This window comes from Rhinoderma darwinii, chromosome 10 (assembly GCF_050947455.1).
Source record: "Rhinoderma darwinii isolate aRhiDar2 chromosome 10, aRhiDar2.hap1, whole genome shotgun sequence".
NCBI classification, from domain to species: Eukaryota; Metazoa; Chordata; class Amphibia; order Anura; family Rhinodermatidae; genus Rhinoderma; species Rhinoderma darwinii.
The window spans coordinates 67912495-67934294 of NC_134696.1; the positions used below are offsets into that span (position 1 = coordinate 67912495).

At 44.5% G+C, this 21800-nt stretch overlaps 1 protein-coding gene across 7 annotated transcripts in view; it reads right to left on the reverse strand.

Moving 5' to 3' along the window:
• The window catches only part of EPN1 (epsin 1), a 185161-nt gene that overhangs the window by 143288 nt on the left and 20073 nt on the right, over window positions 1-21800 (reverse strand). For all 7 annotated transcript variants that reach the window (XM_075840024.1, XM_075840026.1, XM_075840023.1 and 4 more), the window contains exon 2: window positions 6204-6429. The gene's annotated coding sequence lies outside the window, so the exon portion shown is untranslated. The remainder of the gene's footprint in view (window positions 1-6203; window positions 6430-21800) is intronic.

Genomic DNA, 21800 nt, shown 5'->3' on the forward strand with positions numbered 1-21800 from the left:
AGAGCAGGTAGCCATTAAATCTCCCTGCTGTCAACTACGGCATCCCTGCCCGAACGGGTGAGTTCGATATCCGTATCGATCTCACCCGTTTAAACCTTCAGATGCGGCGCTCAATAGCAAGCGTCGCATCGGAGTTGTTTTGGAGAGAGGGAGGGAGCTCCCTCTCATCCCACCGGCACCTGGCGATTTAGATCACCGAGTGTCTGTGTCTCCGATGGCAGCCGGGGGCCTAATAAAGGCCCCCAGGTCTGGTTGTAGTGAATGCCTGCTAGGTCATGTCTCTTTACACTGACAGGCATAATACACTGCAATACAGAAGTATTGCAATGTATTATAAATGTGATCGTAGGATCGCATAGTGAAGTCCCCTAGTGGGGCTAGTAAAAAAGTGAAAGAATAAAAAATAAAATTGGAAAACACTTTTTTTCCCCTTACAAACGGCTTTATTACAAAAAAAAAAAAATAAAGTTAAAAAGTTACACATATTTGGTATCACCGAGTCCGTAACAACCCCAACTATAGAGTTATTACATCATTTAACCCGCACGGTGAAAGTCGTAAAAAATAAAATAAAAAACACAATGCAAAAATTGCGGTTTTCTTTGAATCCTGCGTTAAAAAAAAATGTGATAAAAAGTGATCAAAAAGTCGCATCTACTCCAAAACGATACTGATAAAAACTACAAGTCGTCCCGCAAAAAAAGTCCTTATACAACTGCATCGGTGAAATTAAAAAAAAAAAACAAAAAAAAAGTTATGGCTCTTCAAATATGGAGACACAAAAACAAATAATTTTGAAAAAATAAAAAAAATAAAAAAGTGTTTTCACTGTGTCAAATTAGTAAAAAGTCTACAAAATCTATATGAATTTGGTATTGTTGCAATCGCAACAACCCGCTGAATAAAGTCATTATGTTATTTATACCACACGGTAAACTGCGTCAATTTAGGATGCAAAAAAGTGTGGCGAAATTGACGTTTTTTTCTATTCCCCCCCCCCAAAGAAAGTTAATAAAAGTTAAATCAAATTCTATGTACTCCAAAAATGGTGCTATTAAAAATTACAACTTGTCCCACAAAAAACAAGACCTTATACAGCTATGTCGACGCAAAAATAAAAAAAAGTTTCCATCGTCTCATTCAAAGAGCTACAAAATTTAAAAAAATGGCTTGGTCATTAAGGTTTTAAGGAACTAGGGCTAAGCCCTTTTTTGAATCCCAATTGAAAAAAAATCTAGGATTTTCGTGAGGTTAGGAAAAAAAGGGGTCTGGTCCTGGATCTCCATAAAGGAACAAAGTTTCTTTACATTTTCTCTAAAATAGTTGAAATTACCTAGTCTGACAGACCATGGTTGCTCAGGATCTGCCTTTCAGGATCCATGCTGACAACTTCAGAGTCTCTACTCCTTGAAAAAGTAAGGGACCTTGGGAGAGAAGGCTCTTTTTGACTGGGAGCAGGATGGGGTCATCCAATGCCAGGTACTTTAGGATTGGAAACCAGCTTCTTTGGCCAAGAAGGAAGAATGATGAGGACTTGTCAATTCCTCCTGGATTTTTCTGAACACCACTGGAATTAGAGGAAACGGAGGAAAGGCATAGGCCAGATTCATGTCCCAGGGTTGGGACAACGCATCTACTCCCAATGGGTTCTCTCTGAGATTCAGAGAGAAGAATGCCTCTACCTGGGAGCTTTCCCTGGATCTATATTCCTCCGGATCAGGAAGTCAGCTGATAGGTTACCTGAGCCTTTTAAGTGGACTGTGGAAACAGACCGAACATTTTCTTCTGCCCAATTGAATGTTTGCGCAGAGAGGGCTTGAAGACGAGTTGAAGTCTTGTTCCCACCTGATGGCGAGGATACTGAAGTTGTGTTGTCTGATAGGACTCTTACATGCATTCCTTTTATGATGGGCATAGCTTTTATGTATGTTTTCCCATACGGCTTTTAGTTCTCTGTAGTTTGAAGACATAATCTTCATCCGAGGAGGCCATGTGCCCTGAAATGGTTTGTCTTGGACCACAGACCCCCAGCCTGGTTTGCTGGCATCTGTGGTAATTACCACATAAGGAGAAGCTTTCCATGTGACCCCTTAGTTTATGTTGTTTCGGCAGAGCCACTAGTGGAGAGATGATTTCACAGTCTCGGGAATCCGAAATCAAGGAATTTTGTTTTAGATTCCACGGAGATAGAATTAGATTCTGTAAGGGTCGGGAGTGGCATTGGCTCCACGGAATGGACTGTATGCAAGACGTCATCAAACTTAACATCCGCATTCCTTCTCTTATGGAACAGGTGTCTTTTTCCCAAAATTGTCACTTTGGGTCTGTAGATTAAATGGTTTCTCCCTTAGAAGGAACGAATGTTGGAGGGAGGAGTCTAACAGTACTCCTAGGAAGACCTTCTGTTTTTGGAGAGGAAGACTTGACTTTTTCAAGTTTATTATCCAGCACAATTTCTGTAGTAGGGTGAAAACCTGTAACCGATGGTTGTTTAGTATAAATGGAGTATCCGCTACCAAAAGAAAGTAATCTAGGTATGGGATGATGACTATGTCTTGACTCCTTAAAAACGCCATAATCTCTGCCATAATTATTGTAAATACTCTGGGGGCAAAGGAAACGCCAAAGGGGAGACAAACAGATTGGAAGTGAAGAATGGAAGGACCGTCCTGAATCGCAAATCTGAGGTATCTTTGGTAGGCTGGGTGGATAAGGACGCGATAGTAAGCATCTTTTAAAAATCGATCGTACACATTGATGCTTCTTGGTTTATCAGTGGAGTAGTCGATCTGATAGACTCCATCTTGAACCTGCGATATTTCACTCATTTGTTCAATATTTTCAGGTTGATGATAGTCCTGTGAGAACCATTTGTTTTTTTTGACAAGAAGATTTTTGAGTAGTGGGCCTTGAATGTTTCATTGTGGGGTACAAGAGCAAATCGCCTTTAGTTGTAGAAGTTTCTGGACGTCCAAGATCAGAAATTGGTGTAGATTTCTTTATTGGTACGTGGCTAGTTGAAAATTCTCTGGTGGAAGAGAGGAGAAGTCTATTTTGTACGCCTCCTTGATAATTTGTACAACCCAAGGGTTCTGTGTTATTTTGGTCCACCTGGTATAAAAGTGTAGGAGTCTTCCTCCTACACTTCTGGCATCATTGCTTTGAGGGCTGGAATGAGTTGCTGGGGTTGAGAAGATATCCCAGACCTCTTCCACCTTTGATGGACCTCCAGTGGCCCGACTTTCATTTACCTCTGTAGTTTGGTTGTTGGCAAAACTTACGAAATTGAGGAGTCTTTTGGGGTTTTTCTTCTGGAAACCCCTTCTTCCTATCTGTTGCGCTTTCCAACATTGTCTAGGAGAGGCCCAAACATCAAAGATCCTTTGAAGAGAATGGAGGAAAGCTTATTTTTAGATTTCGTATTTCCTGACCACATCTTGAGCAACAATGCTCTTCTAGCAGCCTTGAATAGAGCCCATACCTGGTGGCAAATCTGACCGATTCGGCTGATGAGTCTACCAAAAAACCTGTTGCCATTTTAAGTAAAGGTAGAAATTCCAATATATCTTCTCATTAAGTTTTCATCATTAAATGGGCCTCGAGTTGGCTCAACCAAATAAACATCGATCTCGCGACAAACCTAGAAGCGACAATTGTAGAAATTAATGCGGATGAAGATTCCCAGGCTCTTTTCAGCAGCCAATCTGGTTTTCGGTCAATGGGATCTTTTAACTGAGAGGAATCTTCTAAGGGGATTGCGGTTTTTTAGCAACTCTAACCAATGGGACGTAAACTTTTGGGAATTGATCCCAAGGTTTCGTGTCTTAAGGATTAAAAATAAGTCTGTTTTTGAATTCTCTTGAAACTAAGAGCCTCTTTTCAGAATCCTCCCATTCCGCCATAATAATATTTATGAGATTTTCATTCACAGAGAAAAACTTTAGTTTTACTTTCTGTAAGGCCCCAGAACATCTTATCTTGAATGGTATGAGGTTGGTTTTCTTCTGGGATATCCATTGTTTCCCTAATTGCCTCGATTAAGGTATCAGACATGTCAGAAGAGATGTAAAATGTCTTCTCCTGCGTGGATGAGGCTGAAGGTAACAGTTGTTCCCCTTCTTCCAATTTACCTTCCGATAAATAATATGATTCTTGTTCAGAGTCAGAACCCTGAGAAGGTGGGCACCATTTTTGCCTCTACTTCTATCTGTGGTTTCTTTGCACGGGAGTGCGATGGAAGTTCTCGAGGAGGGGCGAGGGACGCTACAGACTGATTCACTTCCTCACAGATAATAGCCCTCAGCTAAGACAAACGTGGATTGTTCTTCTTTCAGTCGTTTTGTGATACAATCCTGACAACGGTTTCTTATGAGATTCTAGAAATTTCTTCCCACATGCCGCACATTTTTTAAACTTTTTTAAGGTCTGTTTGTCTCTGGGAGGATTCTTTATTCTACAGAAACAAAGGCAGATAAAGCAAACCTTACTTACACGGCGACTCATCCCCTTAACCTAAAGGGTGAGACTCACATGACCCTGGGACATATCTGGAATTCCATCAGAACGAGGTAGTTCCATCATCGCACCAAGCATATAATCCAATATCCAACTCTAAAGATATAATATAAGCTGTAAATATACACGATAGAGGTATTAGCTCCAACACATACCTGTGCGTGCTCCTTTATACACGGGCATTTTCAGTTTTCCTGCCTTCCAAGATGGCCACGTACCGGAAGTAGCCAGACGTCATTCCCGAGATGCGGCCGCGAACCAAGTGATGCGTTTCCAGTGAGGTCAGTTCTGGTGAAGCAGCCGCTGCTAAGGTTACATCTGGTGCTCCAAATATATGGAGCTTCCGGTCCCCGCGGCTTTTCGGCTCAAAGCCGTACTTGGGAGTCTCGAACCTGCACGCAACAAGAATCCAGCCTAGGATTCATAAAGGTTAGCGCTTCGGTTCGGTGAGCTAAGGAACCTGTCATATGAGACGTGTTAGCCTAGGCACATAGGGGGGATAGAAGGAGAAGTTCACTGCCTGAATTTTCCAGTAGCGATCTCTCTCTGCACCTGACCCTGTAGGAACAGGAAAAACACTAGCAAGTGGGTGGAAGGACGGGCCTATTAACCTCTCTGTCTTCCTGTCACTATACAGGTCAAGAGGGAAAGAACCTGTGGTGCGGTCATGAGGGACATACTGGAAAAGTATGTACAGCATATGCACTCAATACTTGGTCGGGGCTCCTTTTTCTTGAATTACTACATCAATGCGGCGTGGTATGGAGGCGATCAGCCTGTGGCACTGCTGAGGTGGTATGGAAGCCCAGGTTGTTTTGATAGCGGCCTTCAGCTCGTCTGCATTGTTCGGTCGGGTGTTTCTCATCTTCCTCTTGACAATACCCCATAAATTCAATATAGCTACATCGACTTACCTGCAAACGCCGATGCTGCTGCAGAATCAAATGTAGCCTCTGGTGCCGATGTGTCCTCGCTCGGCCGACACGATGCAGGACCTGGGGCAGGAAGTGAGTGACGTCACAGCGTGATCTCTCGAGAACACGCTGTGTGTCTGTGCACTGCCAGAAGCTGGGCGTTGTGAAGAGAAGTGGATGATGCTGATTCGTCAGCATCATACACTTCTATTCACAACGCCCAGCTAGTAAAAGAAGTAAAAACGCCCAGATGTACATACACAATACACGCCCAGTTGTACTTAAACATTAAACACGCCCAGAGTTACTTTAGAAAGCCTCATTTGCATAAATATAAAAATGGTCATAACTTGGCCAAAAATGCTCGTTTAAAAAAAAAAAAAAACGTTACTCTTATCTACATTGCAGCGCCGATCTGCTGCAATACGAGATAGGGGTTGCAAAATCTGGTGACAGAGCCTCTTTAAATAAAGTCTTATTGGTAATATTTTTATACATTTACAACTTGACTCAATACAAAAGAAAAATTCTTCCAAGGTAAGGAAGCCATAAACTATTAGATACCGCTGTTAACCTGAGGTGACTAGTCAGATGAGGATATCCAGGGGTGCTATAAACACTACTTTGCTCAGATGAAAAATTACTGGAATTTCTAAAGAAATTGAATTTTTAGTAAAAACCTGCTACGAGTCACAAAAAAAATAAAAAAGTCACATGAATAACCCCTATAACGCAAGCAGCAAATATACAGTGCAATGTAAAACGAATGCTCACCTTTCTAATGGAGGATTGCATTTTATGACAAATCCAGTATCAGCACATCTTACATCGCCATCTAAATGCAAGACTTCACACTATTATGCTTTTCTTTATAATCCGCGTGGTCTTGTTTTCTCCACAATTCATTAAGGATATGAAAGCTTCCACCAGAACTTCAATTTCAGTAGTTGAAGATTATGAATAATGTTAACTCCTTATAGCGATTGCAAGGTTTCAATGTCTAGAAGAGAAAGAAAAATGTTTTATAAAAACTGGTCAGCTGCCATGTGAGAACAAAAAAAATAGGCCACAAATTATTGCAACCCCAATGGCCATCAGTTAAAATAGAAAAATATTACTTCATTATTTGGCACCCACTACATTTTTAAAAATCCAGAAAAATATTCGGTATTTTTGTGATAGGTGGAGACAAAATGTCCATCTGTACACCGGACTATGGTCATTACAACGATTTGCAATCACCACAAAATACAAGTTTCACACATAAAAAGCTCCTCTTAGTTAGCACTTCAGCTAGCAGGGGTTAGATGTATTATAAACTAGTGAAACACAAATGGTATATAAAAAGCATTAGGCCTGACTGTCGACTTATAAAACAGGAAGAGTCCGTGTTATTATAGAATAAAAACATAATACATATGGACAAAAACAATATTTTTGCTTTCCGTATATAGGAAACGGCTTGATCAGGAAAGCCTTTATCTTGGCTATGTACTTTGTTAACAAGACAAAGTTCAAAGTGCATAGATAAGATAACGTTGAAGGTACAGTTCCGCAAGTAGAACACTAGCCAGTGACCACCTGTGACTACATTGTGATGGCTAAACAGGCCTTCAGCAATTGTTCTATACTTCCAAGAACTTGCAGCACCCAAAACGGTTACGACAAAAGATGGACATTAACATTTCCAATCACTGTACATACAAGAACGTTTTTGAAAGCACATTTGATTGCTCCAGCAGTGCAGTTCTACAGGGAAAGTCAGATGACGTCTTGACCGCCCAATGAGACATTTAGGCCTCGTGCACACGACCGTAAAAATTGTCTGTAATTGTGGACCATAACTACTGTCCGCAATTACGGACCCATTCACTTTGTTTGCAGGTAAGTCGATGTAGTTACTTACCTGCAAACGCTGATGCTGCTGCAGAATCAACTGTAGCCTCTGGTGCCGATGTGGCCGACACGATGCAGGACCTGGGGCAGGAAGTGAGTGACGTCACAGCGTGATCTCTCGAGAACACGCTGTGTGTCTGCACTGCCAGAAGCTGGGCGTTCTGAAGAGAAGTGGATGATACTTCTCGGCAGAACGCCCAGCTAGTAAAAGAAGTAAATACGCCCAGATGTAACACGTAATACACGCCCAGTTGGACTTTTACTGTAAACACGCCCAGTTGGAGTATTGACTTCCGGTTCCGGCGCTGGGGATGCAGGACGCGAGTGACTGAGCTCCCGCTCCCGTCCAGCCTGTAAGCTCGCAATAGTCGCTACGGCGACGATAATCAGCGGGGAAGTCACCAGCCCTGCACACGGCAACATCATCGGTGGTGCCTGTATGGACAGGTACCTCCTCAGAAGCGCGCAGAAGCCAGCCATGGAGGAATCAGCCGCGGCCGTGGTAAAGGGAGGTAAGATGGCGGCGCTTCCCGCCACTGCGACCCTGCTATACACACAGGAAGATGAGCTGCAGCACCATCAGTCCCAGCTTTCAAGCCCGGCAGAGCATGTACTGTCCGCTCTTCCAGTAGCCATTGACTATGTAACCCTGGCCCGTGAAGTAGCCAAACAGATAGCGCCAGACCTGCAAAAGGCGCTGGAAAAAACGGTGCAAGATTCTCTAAACCGCGTGCATGCGGAGCTGGCACAAGTCACTATCAGAGCTGATGAGTTAGAACAGCGTATGACGCTGCTGGAGGATGAAAATGAACGCCTGCAATCCAAACTCAGAGGGGTGCTGTCTGTTACTGCGCAGTTGGGGGACAAGGTGGAGGATCTGGAAAACCGCTCCAGGAAGAGCAACCTGCGACTGGTGGGGCTGAAAGAAGCGGTGATATCTGCTGATTTGCAACGAGTGTGTGAGAGTACATTGCCGGAAGCCTTAGGTCTCCCCCGTCCATGCCGGGTGGAGAGGGCGCATAGAGTGGGGCCGGACCCCAGAAACCTCCCAGCAACAGCTGACCACAATTCACATCGTCCCAGACAAGTGATCTTCAAACTGTTGGATTACAATGACAAGGTGGCACTCATGAAAGCTTTCCGCAGCAGATCGCGTCCTTTGGAAATAATGGGCATGAAAGTGCTACTATTTGAGGATTTCTCGGCGGAGGTTGCAAAACGAAGGCGGGCTTTCAGCAAGATCTGCACCGCGCTGTTCCAAGCGAGAATACGCTTTAGCCTGCAGTACCCAGCCATCCTGCGGGTGTTTCAAGAGAACGGGCGGAATAAGGTTTTCACCACTCCACAGGAAGCGGAGGACGCACTTGCGGAGCTTTGTGGGAACAGATCACAGCAAGAGGAGCTTCACAGTCCAGTACATAGTCCGCAGCGCAAGTAAAGAGAAGACAAAAGGAACCGGCTAAATATGGAGCGTACCTGGGCAGAAGCCTTAATGCCCACACCTGGAAGATCCCGGGGGGGTCGAGCCGGAAATAGAGGGGACTCTCCGAAGCCGCAGAGGAGAACACGGGACCGCACCCGATCCACGTCTCCTGATTGACGGACGAAGTCCTTTTTGGCGCATTTTATTTAAGCTGTTGTGATGATGATTTTGTGGACGCTGTAGACCAATTGCAGATTCCAACCAGCTACAGATAAGTTTACAGATAATCTGAAAGTTATTGAGGGGGATATTTTGTGGTCTTATACAGCACTATGTACCAGTCAATAGTTGACCTATTGTTACAATGTTATCAAGGTTGAAGTATATGCATTCTGATATTTCCCTGCTTTTTCACTGCAAGATATTTGTGAGGGAGTTAGAACAGGATCTGAGATTGTCCCTGGTGGGCGGGATTGACCGGGAGTGATACAATGCCTCCCCCACACAAGGGATTAGTGTTATCTGTTACAATGGCAGACTGAGGGAAATTGTGGTAGGAGATAGGGGACACGGAGGTAGGGAAACCTTGAAGCGAAGCAAGGTTCATAGGGAAATGTGAGGATGCAATTCTAACGGACTCTAGGCTGTTAAAGTAATGATAAGGGAATGTACATAAGGGTGCGCAGGCGACAAAGAGGTACTGAGGGGGCAAGGGCAGGTGTTACTTCCTCATGGAAGGAGCCATATAGGCAGGCTGGGGGGGAGGGGGAGGGAGGGGCGCGTTCTGGCATAACAGAAAAAAGTGAAGTCACATACACCAGTGGGTATTAAGGGACTGCTAACCCTTCCCGCAGGTGATTTTATGATTTTGTTAGGTAAGGGATGGTTGGCCTTGTTGGTTCTGGCTTACAAGCCAGGGTTTGGTTATGATGTTAATGTTAATGTTTGTACATGGCCCTTGGGAAAAGACGGATCTGACTCCCTGGACTCCACACGACTTTTAGGCACTTTAGCTCATCTTAAACACGGTCCAATAACATGAAAATTGTTTCTTGGAACGTTAAAGGGCTGAGATCCCCACAGAAAAGGACCAAGCTTTTAAGGCACATGAAACGATTGCATCCTGATGTGGCCCTATTGCAGGAAACTCACCTTACCGAGCCGGAGTTTAAGTATTTGCAAAAGTTCTGGGTGGGTCAGGTTTTTGGCTCGTCGGCAAGGGAGGGTAAGGCGGGAGTTATAATTCTGGTACATAAAAACTTTGCGTTTACGCTGGTGTCCCAGGAGCGGGATGACAAGGGCCGTTGGATCCATCTAGTGATGGAGCATGAAGGGGAAACCATCAGTATTTATAATGTGTATGGCCCAAATACGGTTAACACTGGTTTTTTTGGTCACTTGGAAACCCAACTCCAGCAGGATCGCACTAGGTTTTTGATTTTAGGGGGAGACCTTAAAGGAACAGTGTCATCACAAATTATTTTTTTATATGTTAAAGATGTTAGTGCTTTATTAAAAACGTTTATATTTATTTGTGTGTTTATGTTTTACTTTTTCTTATTTTTACACTTTTTCTTCCCTATGGGGGCGGCCATTTTTTGTTCCATTTCTGTATGTGTCGATTAACGACACATACAGACATGGAATACGGCAGCCACAGTCCCATAGGGACTGCGAACGGCTCCCGTCCCATTGACTTCAGTGTACGGCGTCTGTGTGGGAACTGCGCATGCGCCGCTCCCACACAGTCCAATTCGAAATTGGCGCCGTCCGGCGCCATTTTCCTGTGGACCGGAAGTCGCGGCCGGACAGTAATATTACTACTTCCGGTCGCGGCTTCCGGATTTGTGCACTTGGACCAGCGGCAGCAGACGGAGCGGACGGGCCGGAGGGAGCCGCGGCGGCAGGAGCAGGTAAGAGATTTCAATGTATGTTCGTGCTTGTGTGTGTTTACTACTGTATGTAAACCTACTACACTGAGTGTTAGCTCAAAAAATGGCGACACACAGTGTAGGAGGTTACACCGTTCAAACCCCTAGTTTATCCCGGCACTAGCCAGGATAAAGGAGGGGGGGATGCTGAGAGCTCACTAGAGCGAGGGCTTTTTACCCAATTTTGCAATGCTGCAATTTTGGGAATAGCTCCATCTAGTGACCAGAAATGGGTAATATTATAAATTAGAATTAATTTATAATATTTCCTGACTCGTGAAAAAAATAAAAAAAATTTGAACAATATTTAATCACCCAAACACTAAATGTTTAATTTTAAAAAAAAAATCATGTTTTTCTGGCAACACATTCCCTTTAACACTGTAAGGTCTTCAAAGGAGGATAGGAGCGCAGGGACTAGTTCGCAGAGAAATAGAGATAAGATCTTGCCCGACTTTTTAAGACACACGGCCCTAATAGATGCGTGGAGGAGTTTACACCCAGATGCGCGGGAATATACACATTTCTCTCATGTTCATCAGTCATGGTCGCGTATTGATTATTTGTTAGTTAGTGACGCAATGGCGCGACGTTTACGTGAAGCGGCAATTGAAGATCTAGTTATTTCGGACCATGCTCCGGTTACCATTACATTGGCTGACACAGTAGCTAGAGGAACGGATTTTATCTGGAGGTTTCCCGCCTTTCTGGCAAAGGATGAGGGCTTTACACAGAATTCGATGGGGATAATGTAGCGCATCGCTCGGAACCGTCATTGTATTGGCGTACAGCCAAGGCGGTAATAAGAGGGAAAATCATGCAGTATATGTCTAATCTTAAACGTAGGACGACCGAAGGATACAAGGCAGCGAGCGACAGATTACGGCGTGCGTACACAGCATTCCTACATTCGCCATCAATGCTATTGGGGGAGGAATGGAAGGAAGCCAAGCGACAGTTTGATCAATGGTTAGACAAAAGAGAGAGTATTTACCGGTCCCAATTTGATGCTGATTTAATGCGTTTCGGCAATAAGGCGGGCAAATTATTAGCGCGGTTAGCAAAGGGGAGGTATGCACCGGCACATATTTCAACACTTAAAGAATCAAACGGAACTCCTACCTCGGACCCCAAAAAAATCAATACCATATTAAGTAAATATTACCATGCCCTTTACTCAGAAACACCCATAGATCTCCAAAAAGGGAGGGAATTTTTGGAGAAGGTGAAGTTGCCAGGGCTTACCCAGGAGCAGAATGGTCATTTGAGCGCGGAGATTACACTAGAGGAAGTTTGGAGCGCCATTAAAACATTATATAACGGGAAGGCCCCGGGTCCGGATGGATTCACAGGGGAGTTTTTCAAATCTCTGAGAGAAGAAATCAGCCCTACCTTGGTGGCATATTATAATACTTTACTAGGAACGGGAGCTTTACCAGCAGAGGCAAAGGTAGCGCATATAAAAGGTGTTACCCAAGAAGGGGAAGAATCCTCTTGACCCGGGTTCGTACCGCCCCATCTCGCTGATAGATCAAGATCAGAAATTGCTCACAAAAATTTTGGCCAATCGACTGGCTATGTATCTACCCATACTTGTGGGAAAATCTCAGGTAGGCTTTGTAAAGGGCAGGGCTGCAGTGACAAATTTACGCAAGGTATTGACGGTGCTAGAAACAGTCAGGCACGATCCCCAGCCAGGTACCAGGCCGGCACTTTTAGCACTAGACGCAGAGAAAGCCTTTGATAACATACAATGGGAATGGCTGGGGATGGTGCTAGACAAAATGAACATTCAGGGAGATTTCCGGGTCTTCCTGAAGGGAGTCTACAATAGCCCGCAAGCACGTGTTCACTCCTCGGGGTTCCTATCAGATCCCTTCCAATTACATAAAGGAACACGACAGGGTTGCCCCTTATCGCCCCTGCTATTCAATCTAGCACTGGAACCTATGGCCAGATTCTTGGAGGAATCGGATATGTTCAGAGGCAGTGGGATCTTGTGCAGTGAAATTAGCCCTGTTCGCTGATGATGTCATACTTTTTATGTCGAACCCTCAGGAGCATTTAGGGAAGGTTTTTCAATTTTTGCAGGAATTTGGGCAATGCTCGGGATACAAAGTCAATATAGCTAAGAGCGAACTGCTGGAGTTGGGCAGGCCACTGCCAAAGACCTTTTGGCAATCCTTGGGTTGCGGGATATCACCGGTGGAACACTGCATTACCTATCTGGGTATCAAAATAGGGAGGGTACCAGATACTCTGTATGGCTTAAATTGTCCCCCGTTAATTACAAAAAATACAAGCGGAACTCACTAGATGGGGCCAATTGCCGTTGTCCCTCTTGGGAAGATGTCATCTGATCAAGATGGTTAGTTTTCCTAGATTGCTATACCCCTTTCAAACGCTACCTCTCTTATTGAAGCATGTGGATGTCTCGAAATTGACGGCTTCATTCACTAAATTTATATGGGCAGGAAAAAGGCCGCGTATAGCGCTCACCAAGTTCATGATGGGTAAACAAGAAGGGGGTGTGAACTTTCCGAATGTCAGGGGTTATAACGTGGTCTGTCTTTTGCGTCATGTAGTAGATTGGCTTCATGAAACAAGTAATTATTCCAATTTAGATCTGGAAGGGGAGTATGCCTCACCCTGGAACCTGAAAGCTTTGTTACATTGTAGAATCGCTTCTCTTCCGTGCCGTCTCAAAACCTCCATTGTATTGAGAGATACAGTTCTAGCTTGGAAAGTGGTACGTAAGCAGTTTGGGTTACCCCACCTGGTATCGAAGTATATGCCGTTGAGTGGTCATCCGGAGTTTTTACCGGGAATGGACAAGGGGGACGGAATTGCCTCATGGGGGAGGGTAGGCATTGGTAGCGCAGGGGATCTTATGCATACAGAGGAAAAGAGGTGGTTAACTGGGGAGGAAATCTCCGCTAAACTCAGACCCATAGTAGAGAGTCAATTTTTTGCAAGTACTTTAGGTACTAACATTTTGTACCTCCAGGCTCAGGGATTTGAGTAAGGAAGCTACTACGCACACTCTGGATGAGGTCATAGGTCCAACAACTGGGCGGGCGACCATTTCAGGAATGTATAGAGCATTGAGAGAGGGTTTTGTTCGTCCGCAATTAAGGATTAGTTTTAAAAGCTGGGAACGGTGGACTCAGGATCCAGATATAGGAGAGACCATACTGGGGGGTTGGGAGACGGTACGAAAGAGTGTGATAAATGAGAGCTGGAGGGAAACCTATTTTAAGTTGATGCATGCAGCTATCTATGGCTTTAATATCTTGCCCTCACAATCTTTCCCTGATCGCATTACAAGTTGTCCCAAGTGCAATACACCACTGACGAATTTGTGGCATGGAGTGTGGGGGTGTGTACATACGAAAAGATTTTGGGGGATGGTACAGAAATATATTAAGGACCATTGGAAAACGAATCTCCCAATGACGCCTCAAGCGCTACTATTCCATCAGGCGCGGCCGCCAGAGGAAGAGGGTGCTCGAGGAGTGAGATCACCTCCCGTGTTGGTGCACATGATTTTACTGGTAGCTTTGAGATGCCTCCTGAGTCACTGGTTAGAGGCAGACACGCCGGGGTTAGAAATGATTGTGTCACGGCTGAAACAGTTATTGGTTCTTGAGAGGGTGGAGGTGGAAAGGCGGAAGGAAACGGGAACCAAGAAGCTATTTGATAAGTGGCAAGTATTTATAGAAACGCAATGTACAACAGCCGAAATAGCGGAAATTGTTAGGCCTTTCCAGTACACAAAGTGGTACTGCACACAGCTCTTGGCAGGCGTTTTAGGGAGGATGCAACTGTGAACCAGCTGGGGGAGAAAGGATGAGTGGAAACTCATTGATGATCTAGGTGGTGTTGGAGTTGGGGGAGTCATGTTTGTTTGGTCCATCTGAAGATCGACAATTATGCCATATTTTCTATGTTGGTGTGTTTATATGTTATGTTGAATTTAATTTAAAAGTTAATCCCATGACAGTTGAGTGCTGCGCACTCATGATGTAACTCTTACGTGAAATGTTTGTAAGAAAATGTGAAAACTGACAATAAAAAGGATATTTAAAAAAAAAAAAACAAAAACACGCCCAGTTGTACTTTTGCAAGCCTCATTTGCATAAATACAAAAATGGTCATAACTTGACCAAAAATGCTCGTTTTTTAAAAATAAAAACGTTACTGTAATCTACATTGCAGCACCGATCTGCTGCAATAGCAGATAGGAGTTACAAAATCTGGTGACAGAGCCTCTTTAAAGAGGCTCTGTCACCAGATTTTGCAACCCCTATCTGCTATTGCAGCAGATAGGCGCTGCAATGTAGATTACAGTAACGTTTTTATTTTAAAAAAAACGAGCATTTTTGGCCAAGTTATGACCATTTTTGTAGTTATGCAAATGAGGCTTGCAAAAGTCCAAGTGGGTGTGTTTAAAAGTACAAGTCCAAGTGGGTGTGTATTATGTGCGTACATCGGGGCGTTTTTAATACTTTAACTAGCTGGGCGCTCTGATGAGAAGTAACATCCTCTTCTCTTCAGAACGCCCAGCTTGTGACAGTGCAGATCTGTGACGTCACTCACAGGTCCTGCATCGTGACGGCCACATCGGCAGCAGAGGCTACAGTTGATTCTGCAGCAGCATCAGCGTTTGCAGGTAAGATCGACTTAGCAGATAGGGGTTGCAAAATCTGGTGACAGAGCCTCTTTAAGTCTTATTATAGGAAAAAACTGAAAACATTAGTAAAAAAAAGTACACATTTGGTATTGCCGCTTCGCAATAACTATAAAAATATCACATTATGTTACCCGCAAGGTGAACTCTGTAAAAAAAAATATATATATATATATATATATATATAAATACAGAATTGCTGTTTTAGAATAAAAAAAAGTGATCAAGAAGTTGCATGTACCCGAAAATTGTACCATTAAAAACTACAACTCGTCCTACAAAAAACAAGACCTCAGTTTTTCTGACGGGAAAAAAAAAAAAAAAAGTTATGGCTCTCAGAATATGGTACACCAAAAAAAAAAAGTGCAAACGCTGCAAAACGCCCAAAAAAACAAAAACAAAAAACACATACATATGGTATTGCCGTAATTGGATATCGACCAGCAAAATAAAAGTAAAATGTAATTTATAGCGCACGGTGAACGTCATACATTTTTTTTTTTATAAAAAAACATTGTCAGAATTACTGGGTTTTGGTCACCTCGCTTGCCAAAATTGAAATAAAAAATAAATAAATAATTGCATGTGCCCCAAAATGCTACCAATGAAAACGACAGATAGTCCCGCAAAAAATAAGCCCTCACACAGCTCAGGTGGAAAAAATAAATTAAAAAATGTTCTGCCTCTCAGAATATTGCAACACAAAACGTGCACACCGTCCCAAAAGCGGATAAGATTGGGCACGATTTATCAGTGCGACACTGGCCACCTATCTGCGGATTATTTTTTATTTACCGCATTATTATATTTACTCTTATTATGCCCTGATGTTTTCCGCACAGATTACATATGCCCCCACATTATAGACTGAAATACCAGCAAAACCCCAAAAATAACTACGAAGCCAATACTGTGCTCCAAAAGCCAAATGGCGCTCCCTCCCTTCTGAACCCTAGAGCATAGCCATACCCGGGAGAACCAGCTTAGCAGTTTGAGGTACTTGTCTTCAGTGACACAAAATGAGCACAACATATTGTGCACTAAAATGGCATAACAGCGGAAAATTAAAATTTTCACTTTGCACCATCCACTGAGCGTTCAATTCTAACAAAAAAAAATAAAAAATGCTCACTACACCCCCTTAAAAATGCCTTGAGGGGCAGTTTCTAAAATGGGGGTCACTACTTGAAGGTTTAACCATTTGACCTCAGAGCCCTGCAATTTTGGGCCAATGCTGCAAAAAAAAATCACCAATAGGCCTCACACGCGCATTTGCTCTTTCACTCTTGAGCCCCCTCATATGTCCAGGGAAAGGATAAATGCTTTGAGGGGTGTAGTTTCTAAAACGGGATCACTTCCCCGGGTTTTCCACTGCATAAGGGAGCTCTGCAAATGCGCCATGGCGCGCTAAAAGCCAAATGGCGCTCCTTCCAATTTGAGATCTGCCATGAGATCTGCCACACGGGGTATTGCCGTACTCAGGAGAAATTAATTAACAAATTGTGTGTTGTTTTTTTCCCCTATTTCCCCTTATGAAAATAAAAGATTGGGAGCTAAAACTACATATTTTTGGAATATTTAATTTTCACTGTCTAATTCTAATAAAATCTTTGAAACACCTGTGGGGTCAAAATGCTCACTACACCCCTAGATGAATGCCCTGAGTGGTGTAGTTTTGGAGTCACTTCTCAGGGGTTTCTACTGTACTGGTACCTCAGGGGCTCTGCAAATGCGATAGGATGTCCAAAAACAAATCAAGCCAAATCTGCAAGAGAGGCAAGAGGTGTGATGAATTTTGAATGTGCCTCACATTTATAGTAATTAACCCCATCATGTTTCTCAGTCATAATGGACAACATTGGGTTAATGTGTAAGGTACATGATGGTGTTAATTAGTATTAATATAAGACACATGGATATTAAATTCATCATACCTCGTGTCTCATTAATAAGCGAAAGAAAGACATTTTTATTTTTTTAGCGTACATATTATAAATGATACAAAAACTTTGTTGTGCAAGTTATTACGGCCGCGCCAATACCAAATGTGTATATTTTATGTATCGACTTATTTTAAGGTTTATTGTAAAAAATGTGTATGCGTTTTTTTTTTTAAATTTAACATAACTGTTTTTTATATTTAAACTTTAATGTACTGGCATATGTCTATGTGCCAGTACACTAACCTGTGTACGGATAGTACACAGGCACTTGTTAGGACATACCTAAGTATGCCCTAACCGGAGATATGGTATGACCGCCCTGGGGTCCTACAATGGACCCTGGGCTGTCTGCCCATATATGGTATATCCCTCATTCGAGTCACAGGGATTCCCTGTGATGCGATCCAAGGGGCAAACCCCCTTATAATTTTCCCCTTGAATTCTGCGGTCAGCTTTGATCGCCGCTATTCCCCTGAAAGCTGCGGAGATGAGGTTTCTCTGATCTCCACCGTTAGAGCGGGACTGCGGCTGTGTAATAAAGCCATTACCCCGCTCCTGTCAACAAAAGCGTGCGCAGTCAGAATGAGGTGATGTGGCTGCTGCTGCACCAATGAGCGAAGGCACTGTACATAGAACATAGGGGTGTTTTGCAGTGCACCCGCCATGTTCTGTCTTCAGTGCCGGCAATCATTAGTGCAGCGCTGGTCACATCACATAATGCTGACTGCGCGCACTTGTCAGGACTCCGGAGCGGGGTAATTGCTGTATCACACAGCCGCCACCCCGCTCTCATGTGTTACAATGCTAAGCTGTGCAGCCGCACAGCTTCGTATCAAAATACATTAAATAACGGTATCGAACCGTTTGAGGGTGCACGGCATCGAAACAGTATCAAAGTTTCGATGCATCCCTACCTTATACACCTCAATAAATTCCTTGAGGGTGCAGTTTGCCAAAAGGTGTCTTTTTTTCTGATTTGGCACGACAAGACCTCATCAAACCAGACATGGTGCCAAAAATATATTCTAATAAAAAGGAGGCCCCAAAATCCACTAGGTGCTCCTTTGCTCCCGAGGCCGGGGCTTTAGTACATTACCACACTAGAGCCATATGTGGGATATTTCTAAAAACTGCAGAATCTGGGCAATAAATATTTAGTTGCGGTTCTCTGTTAAAGCCTTGTGTGTCAGAGAAAGAAAAAAAAAAACAGGATTAAAATGACATTTTCGGCAAAAATAGAATAAATAATATGTAGATTTAAACTCTACTTTAAGGGTTAAGAAACTTCCTAAATGCGGTTTTGAATACATGGAGGGGTGCAGTTTTTTAAATGGGGCGATTTATGGGGTATTCTGATATATAGGTCTATCAAAGCCACTTCAGAACTTAACAGGGTCCCTACAAAAATAGGTTTTGGACATTTTCTTGAAAACGTGAGAAATTGCTGCTAAAGTTATAAGCCCTGTAACGTCCTAGAAAAATAAGTGTCACTTTGGGTGCGTGGACAAGCTGGGCCGTACTGCCTTGACAGTATAGCAGCTGGCCTTACGTGTCTGCCTTCAGTTTCAGGCGGTCGACCGCCAGCAGAATGGAGGATCGAGTCTGCTGCCAGATCTGCAGGAAGTCCCTAAATGCAGAATCAGCTGCGGGCACTCCGGACATAATGGACACCAGGAGAGGAATTCATGGGTGTTGGCCGTAGACTCGCTTGTATGGTTATTGTACGAGAACTCGGCCCAAGGAAGAAGCTGCACCCAGTCATGCTGCTGCCTGGAGATGCAGGGTCGTAGGTAGTTCTCCATGATCTGATTGATTCTTTCGACTTGAGCATTGCACTGGGGATGGTAGGCTGAGGAAAAGCCCAACTTTACATTGAGTTTACAAAGGGCTCCCCAGAACTTTGAGGTGAACTGAACCCCCCGATCAGACATGATATGCCGAGGTAAGCCGTGAAGGCGGAAGATATGTTGGATTAAGAGGTTGGCCAGTCGAGAAGCAGAAGATAGGCCAATTAGCGGAACGACGTGAGCCATCATGGAAAATCGGTCCACCACCTCCCAGATAGTACTGCATTCCGCAGAGGGAGGCAGGTCTGTAACAAAGTCCATTGCTATATGATGCCAGGGAGCATCGGGCACATTCAGAGGCTGGAGCAGGCCAGCAGGTTTGGAGTGAGAAACCTTGTTAGCTGCGCACACCGAGAAAGACTAAACAAAGTCCATGATGTCTTTGGGCACAAAAGAAATGACGGGCAATCAGGTCTCGGGTCTTCTGGGTACCCTCATGACCTGCCAGTGTGGAGCTGTGTCCCCAGCGGAGGATTCTCCCGCTGTCTGCCAGGTGCACAAAAGTCCTCCCCGGAAGGATGTCTCTAACTTGAGGGGGTTGACAGAAACAACGCAAGACGGATCAATAATATTTTGTGGAGACTCCATGGTGTCCTCTGTCTCGAATGACCTGGATAAGGCATTGGCCCTCACATTTTTGTCAGCCAGACAGTAGTGGATCTCAAACTGGAACCGGGCAAAGAACAGCGACCACCTAGCCTGATGAGGGTTCAGCCGTTGGGCCGTCTGGAGATAGGTGAGATTCTTGTGGTCAGTGAAAATCAGGATGGGATGAACTGTGCCCTCGAGTAGATGTCTCGTCTCCTCTCCTCCAGGGCCAATTTGATGGCCAGTAACTTCCAATCCCCAATCGAGTAGATGCGTTATGCGGAAGAGAAGAGCTTGGAGGGATAGCCACATACCATTGTCTTGCCCTTGGAACCTCTTTGGAACAGGAGTATACCAGCACCAACAGAGGAGGCATCCACCTCCAACGAAAACTGTCGAGATACATCAGGAGGATGGAGGATAGAGGCTGACGTGAAGGCACAATTCAGGCTATTAAATGCGGATTCCGCTTCTGGAGTCCACACCTTGGCGTTCATGCCTTTTTTGGTGAGGATAAAGATGAGAGAGGTCAGTGACTAGAAGTTTGGGATGAACTGCCTGTAGAAATTGGCGAATCCCCGGAAACACTGTATGGACCTTAAGCCTTGAGGAACGGCCTTTACCTTCTCAGGATACATCTGGAGGCCTTGATCTGAGAGGATTTAGCCCAGGAAGGGCAGAGCATCTCTCTCAAACACAAACTTCTCCAGCTTGGCGTACAGGCGATTCTCTCTTAATTGGAGCAAAACTTGACGGACATGTCTCTGATGAGTCACTGGTTCTGGGGAAAAAAAATAAAAATCAGAACTTTATCGAGATAGACCACAACACAAACATAGGGGAGATTTCGGAACATGTCATTGACGAACTCTTGGAAGACCGCGGGAGCGTTACACAGACCGAAGGGCATTACCAGGTATTCATAGTGCCCGTCTTGAGTGTTAAATGCCGTCTTCCATTCATCACTCCAGGTCTAGCTTAGAACATTTTTTTGCTCCTCGTATGCGATCAAACAGTTCTGAAATCAATGCCAACGGATATCTATTTTTTTACCGTGATCTGGTGGAGACCCCAGTAGTTGATGCAGGGCCGAAGAGATCTGTCCCTCTTTTTTCAAAGATGAACCGGGGAGGAGGATTTCCGTATGAAACCCCTCTCCAAATTCTCCTTAATATAGGCAAACATAGTCTCTGGCAAGGAAAGAGGGTATACCCTTCCATGGGGAAGGGATGAGTCAGGAAGCAGATCAATAGAGCAGTCATACGCCCGGTGAAGAGGCAGCGTCTCAGCCTCCTTCTTGCTAAAGACATCCGCAAACTGTGAGTAGCGAGAAGTCAAACCTGGCAATGATGCAGAGCAAGCTGGGCCGGATGGATCTGTACCAGGCAGCGGTTGAGGCACTCGGAACCCCACTGGAGAACCTCTCCAGAATTCCAGTCCAGAACTGGGGCATGTAGTCAGAGCCAGGGCATGCCCAGCAGCACAGGGTTGACGGCCTTGGACAGGACAAAAAACGAGATAAGCGCGGAATGAAGGGCTCTCACTTGGAGCTTCAGTGGTTTGGTCACAGTTACAATCGGGTCTGGCAGAGGTAGTCCATTCACCGAGGCAACAATCAACGGCCTCTCTAGAGGGGTTGTGGGTAACTGAAGATCCACCAGGTCTCTCTGAATGAAGTTAGCTGCGGATTCAGAGTCCAGATAGGCAGAGACCCGATGCGTCTTTTCGCCGGACACTATGGTTACGGGGATGGACAATTTAGAAGAAAGTCCTTCTTCACCCAGTGTTGTCTCTCCAACCAACCCTAGGCTCTGGGGCTTTTGGGGGCACAGACGCACAAGATGGCCTCTGAGGCCACAATACAGCCTGAGTACCGAAGTGCATCTGCGTGGTCTCTCCTGGGCAGACAGCTTGAGATGGTCCATCCTCAAAGACTCCTTTGGAGGAAAAGCTGAGGTTGCTGCAAAGTAGTAGCCGAGTGAGGGAGTCCTCCCTGCCGACGGCTATCTTGGAACCGTTCTCGGATCCTAATGTCAATCCGGGCGGCCTGAAG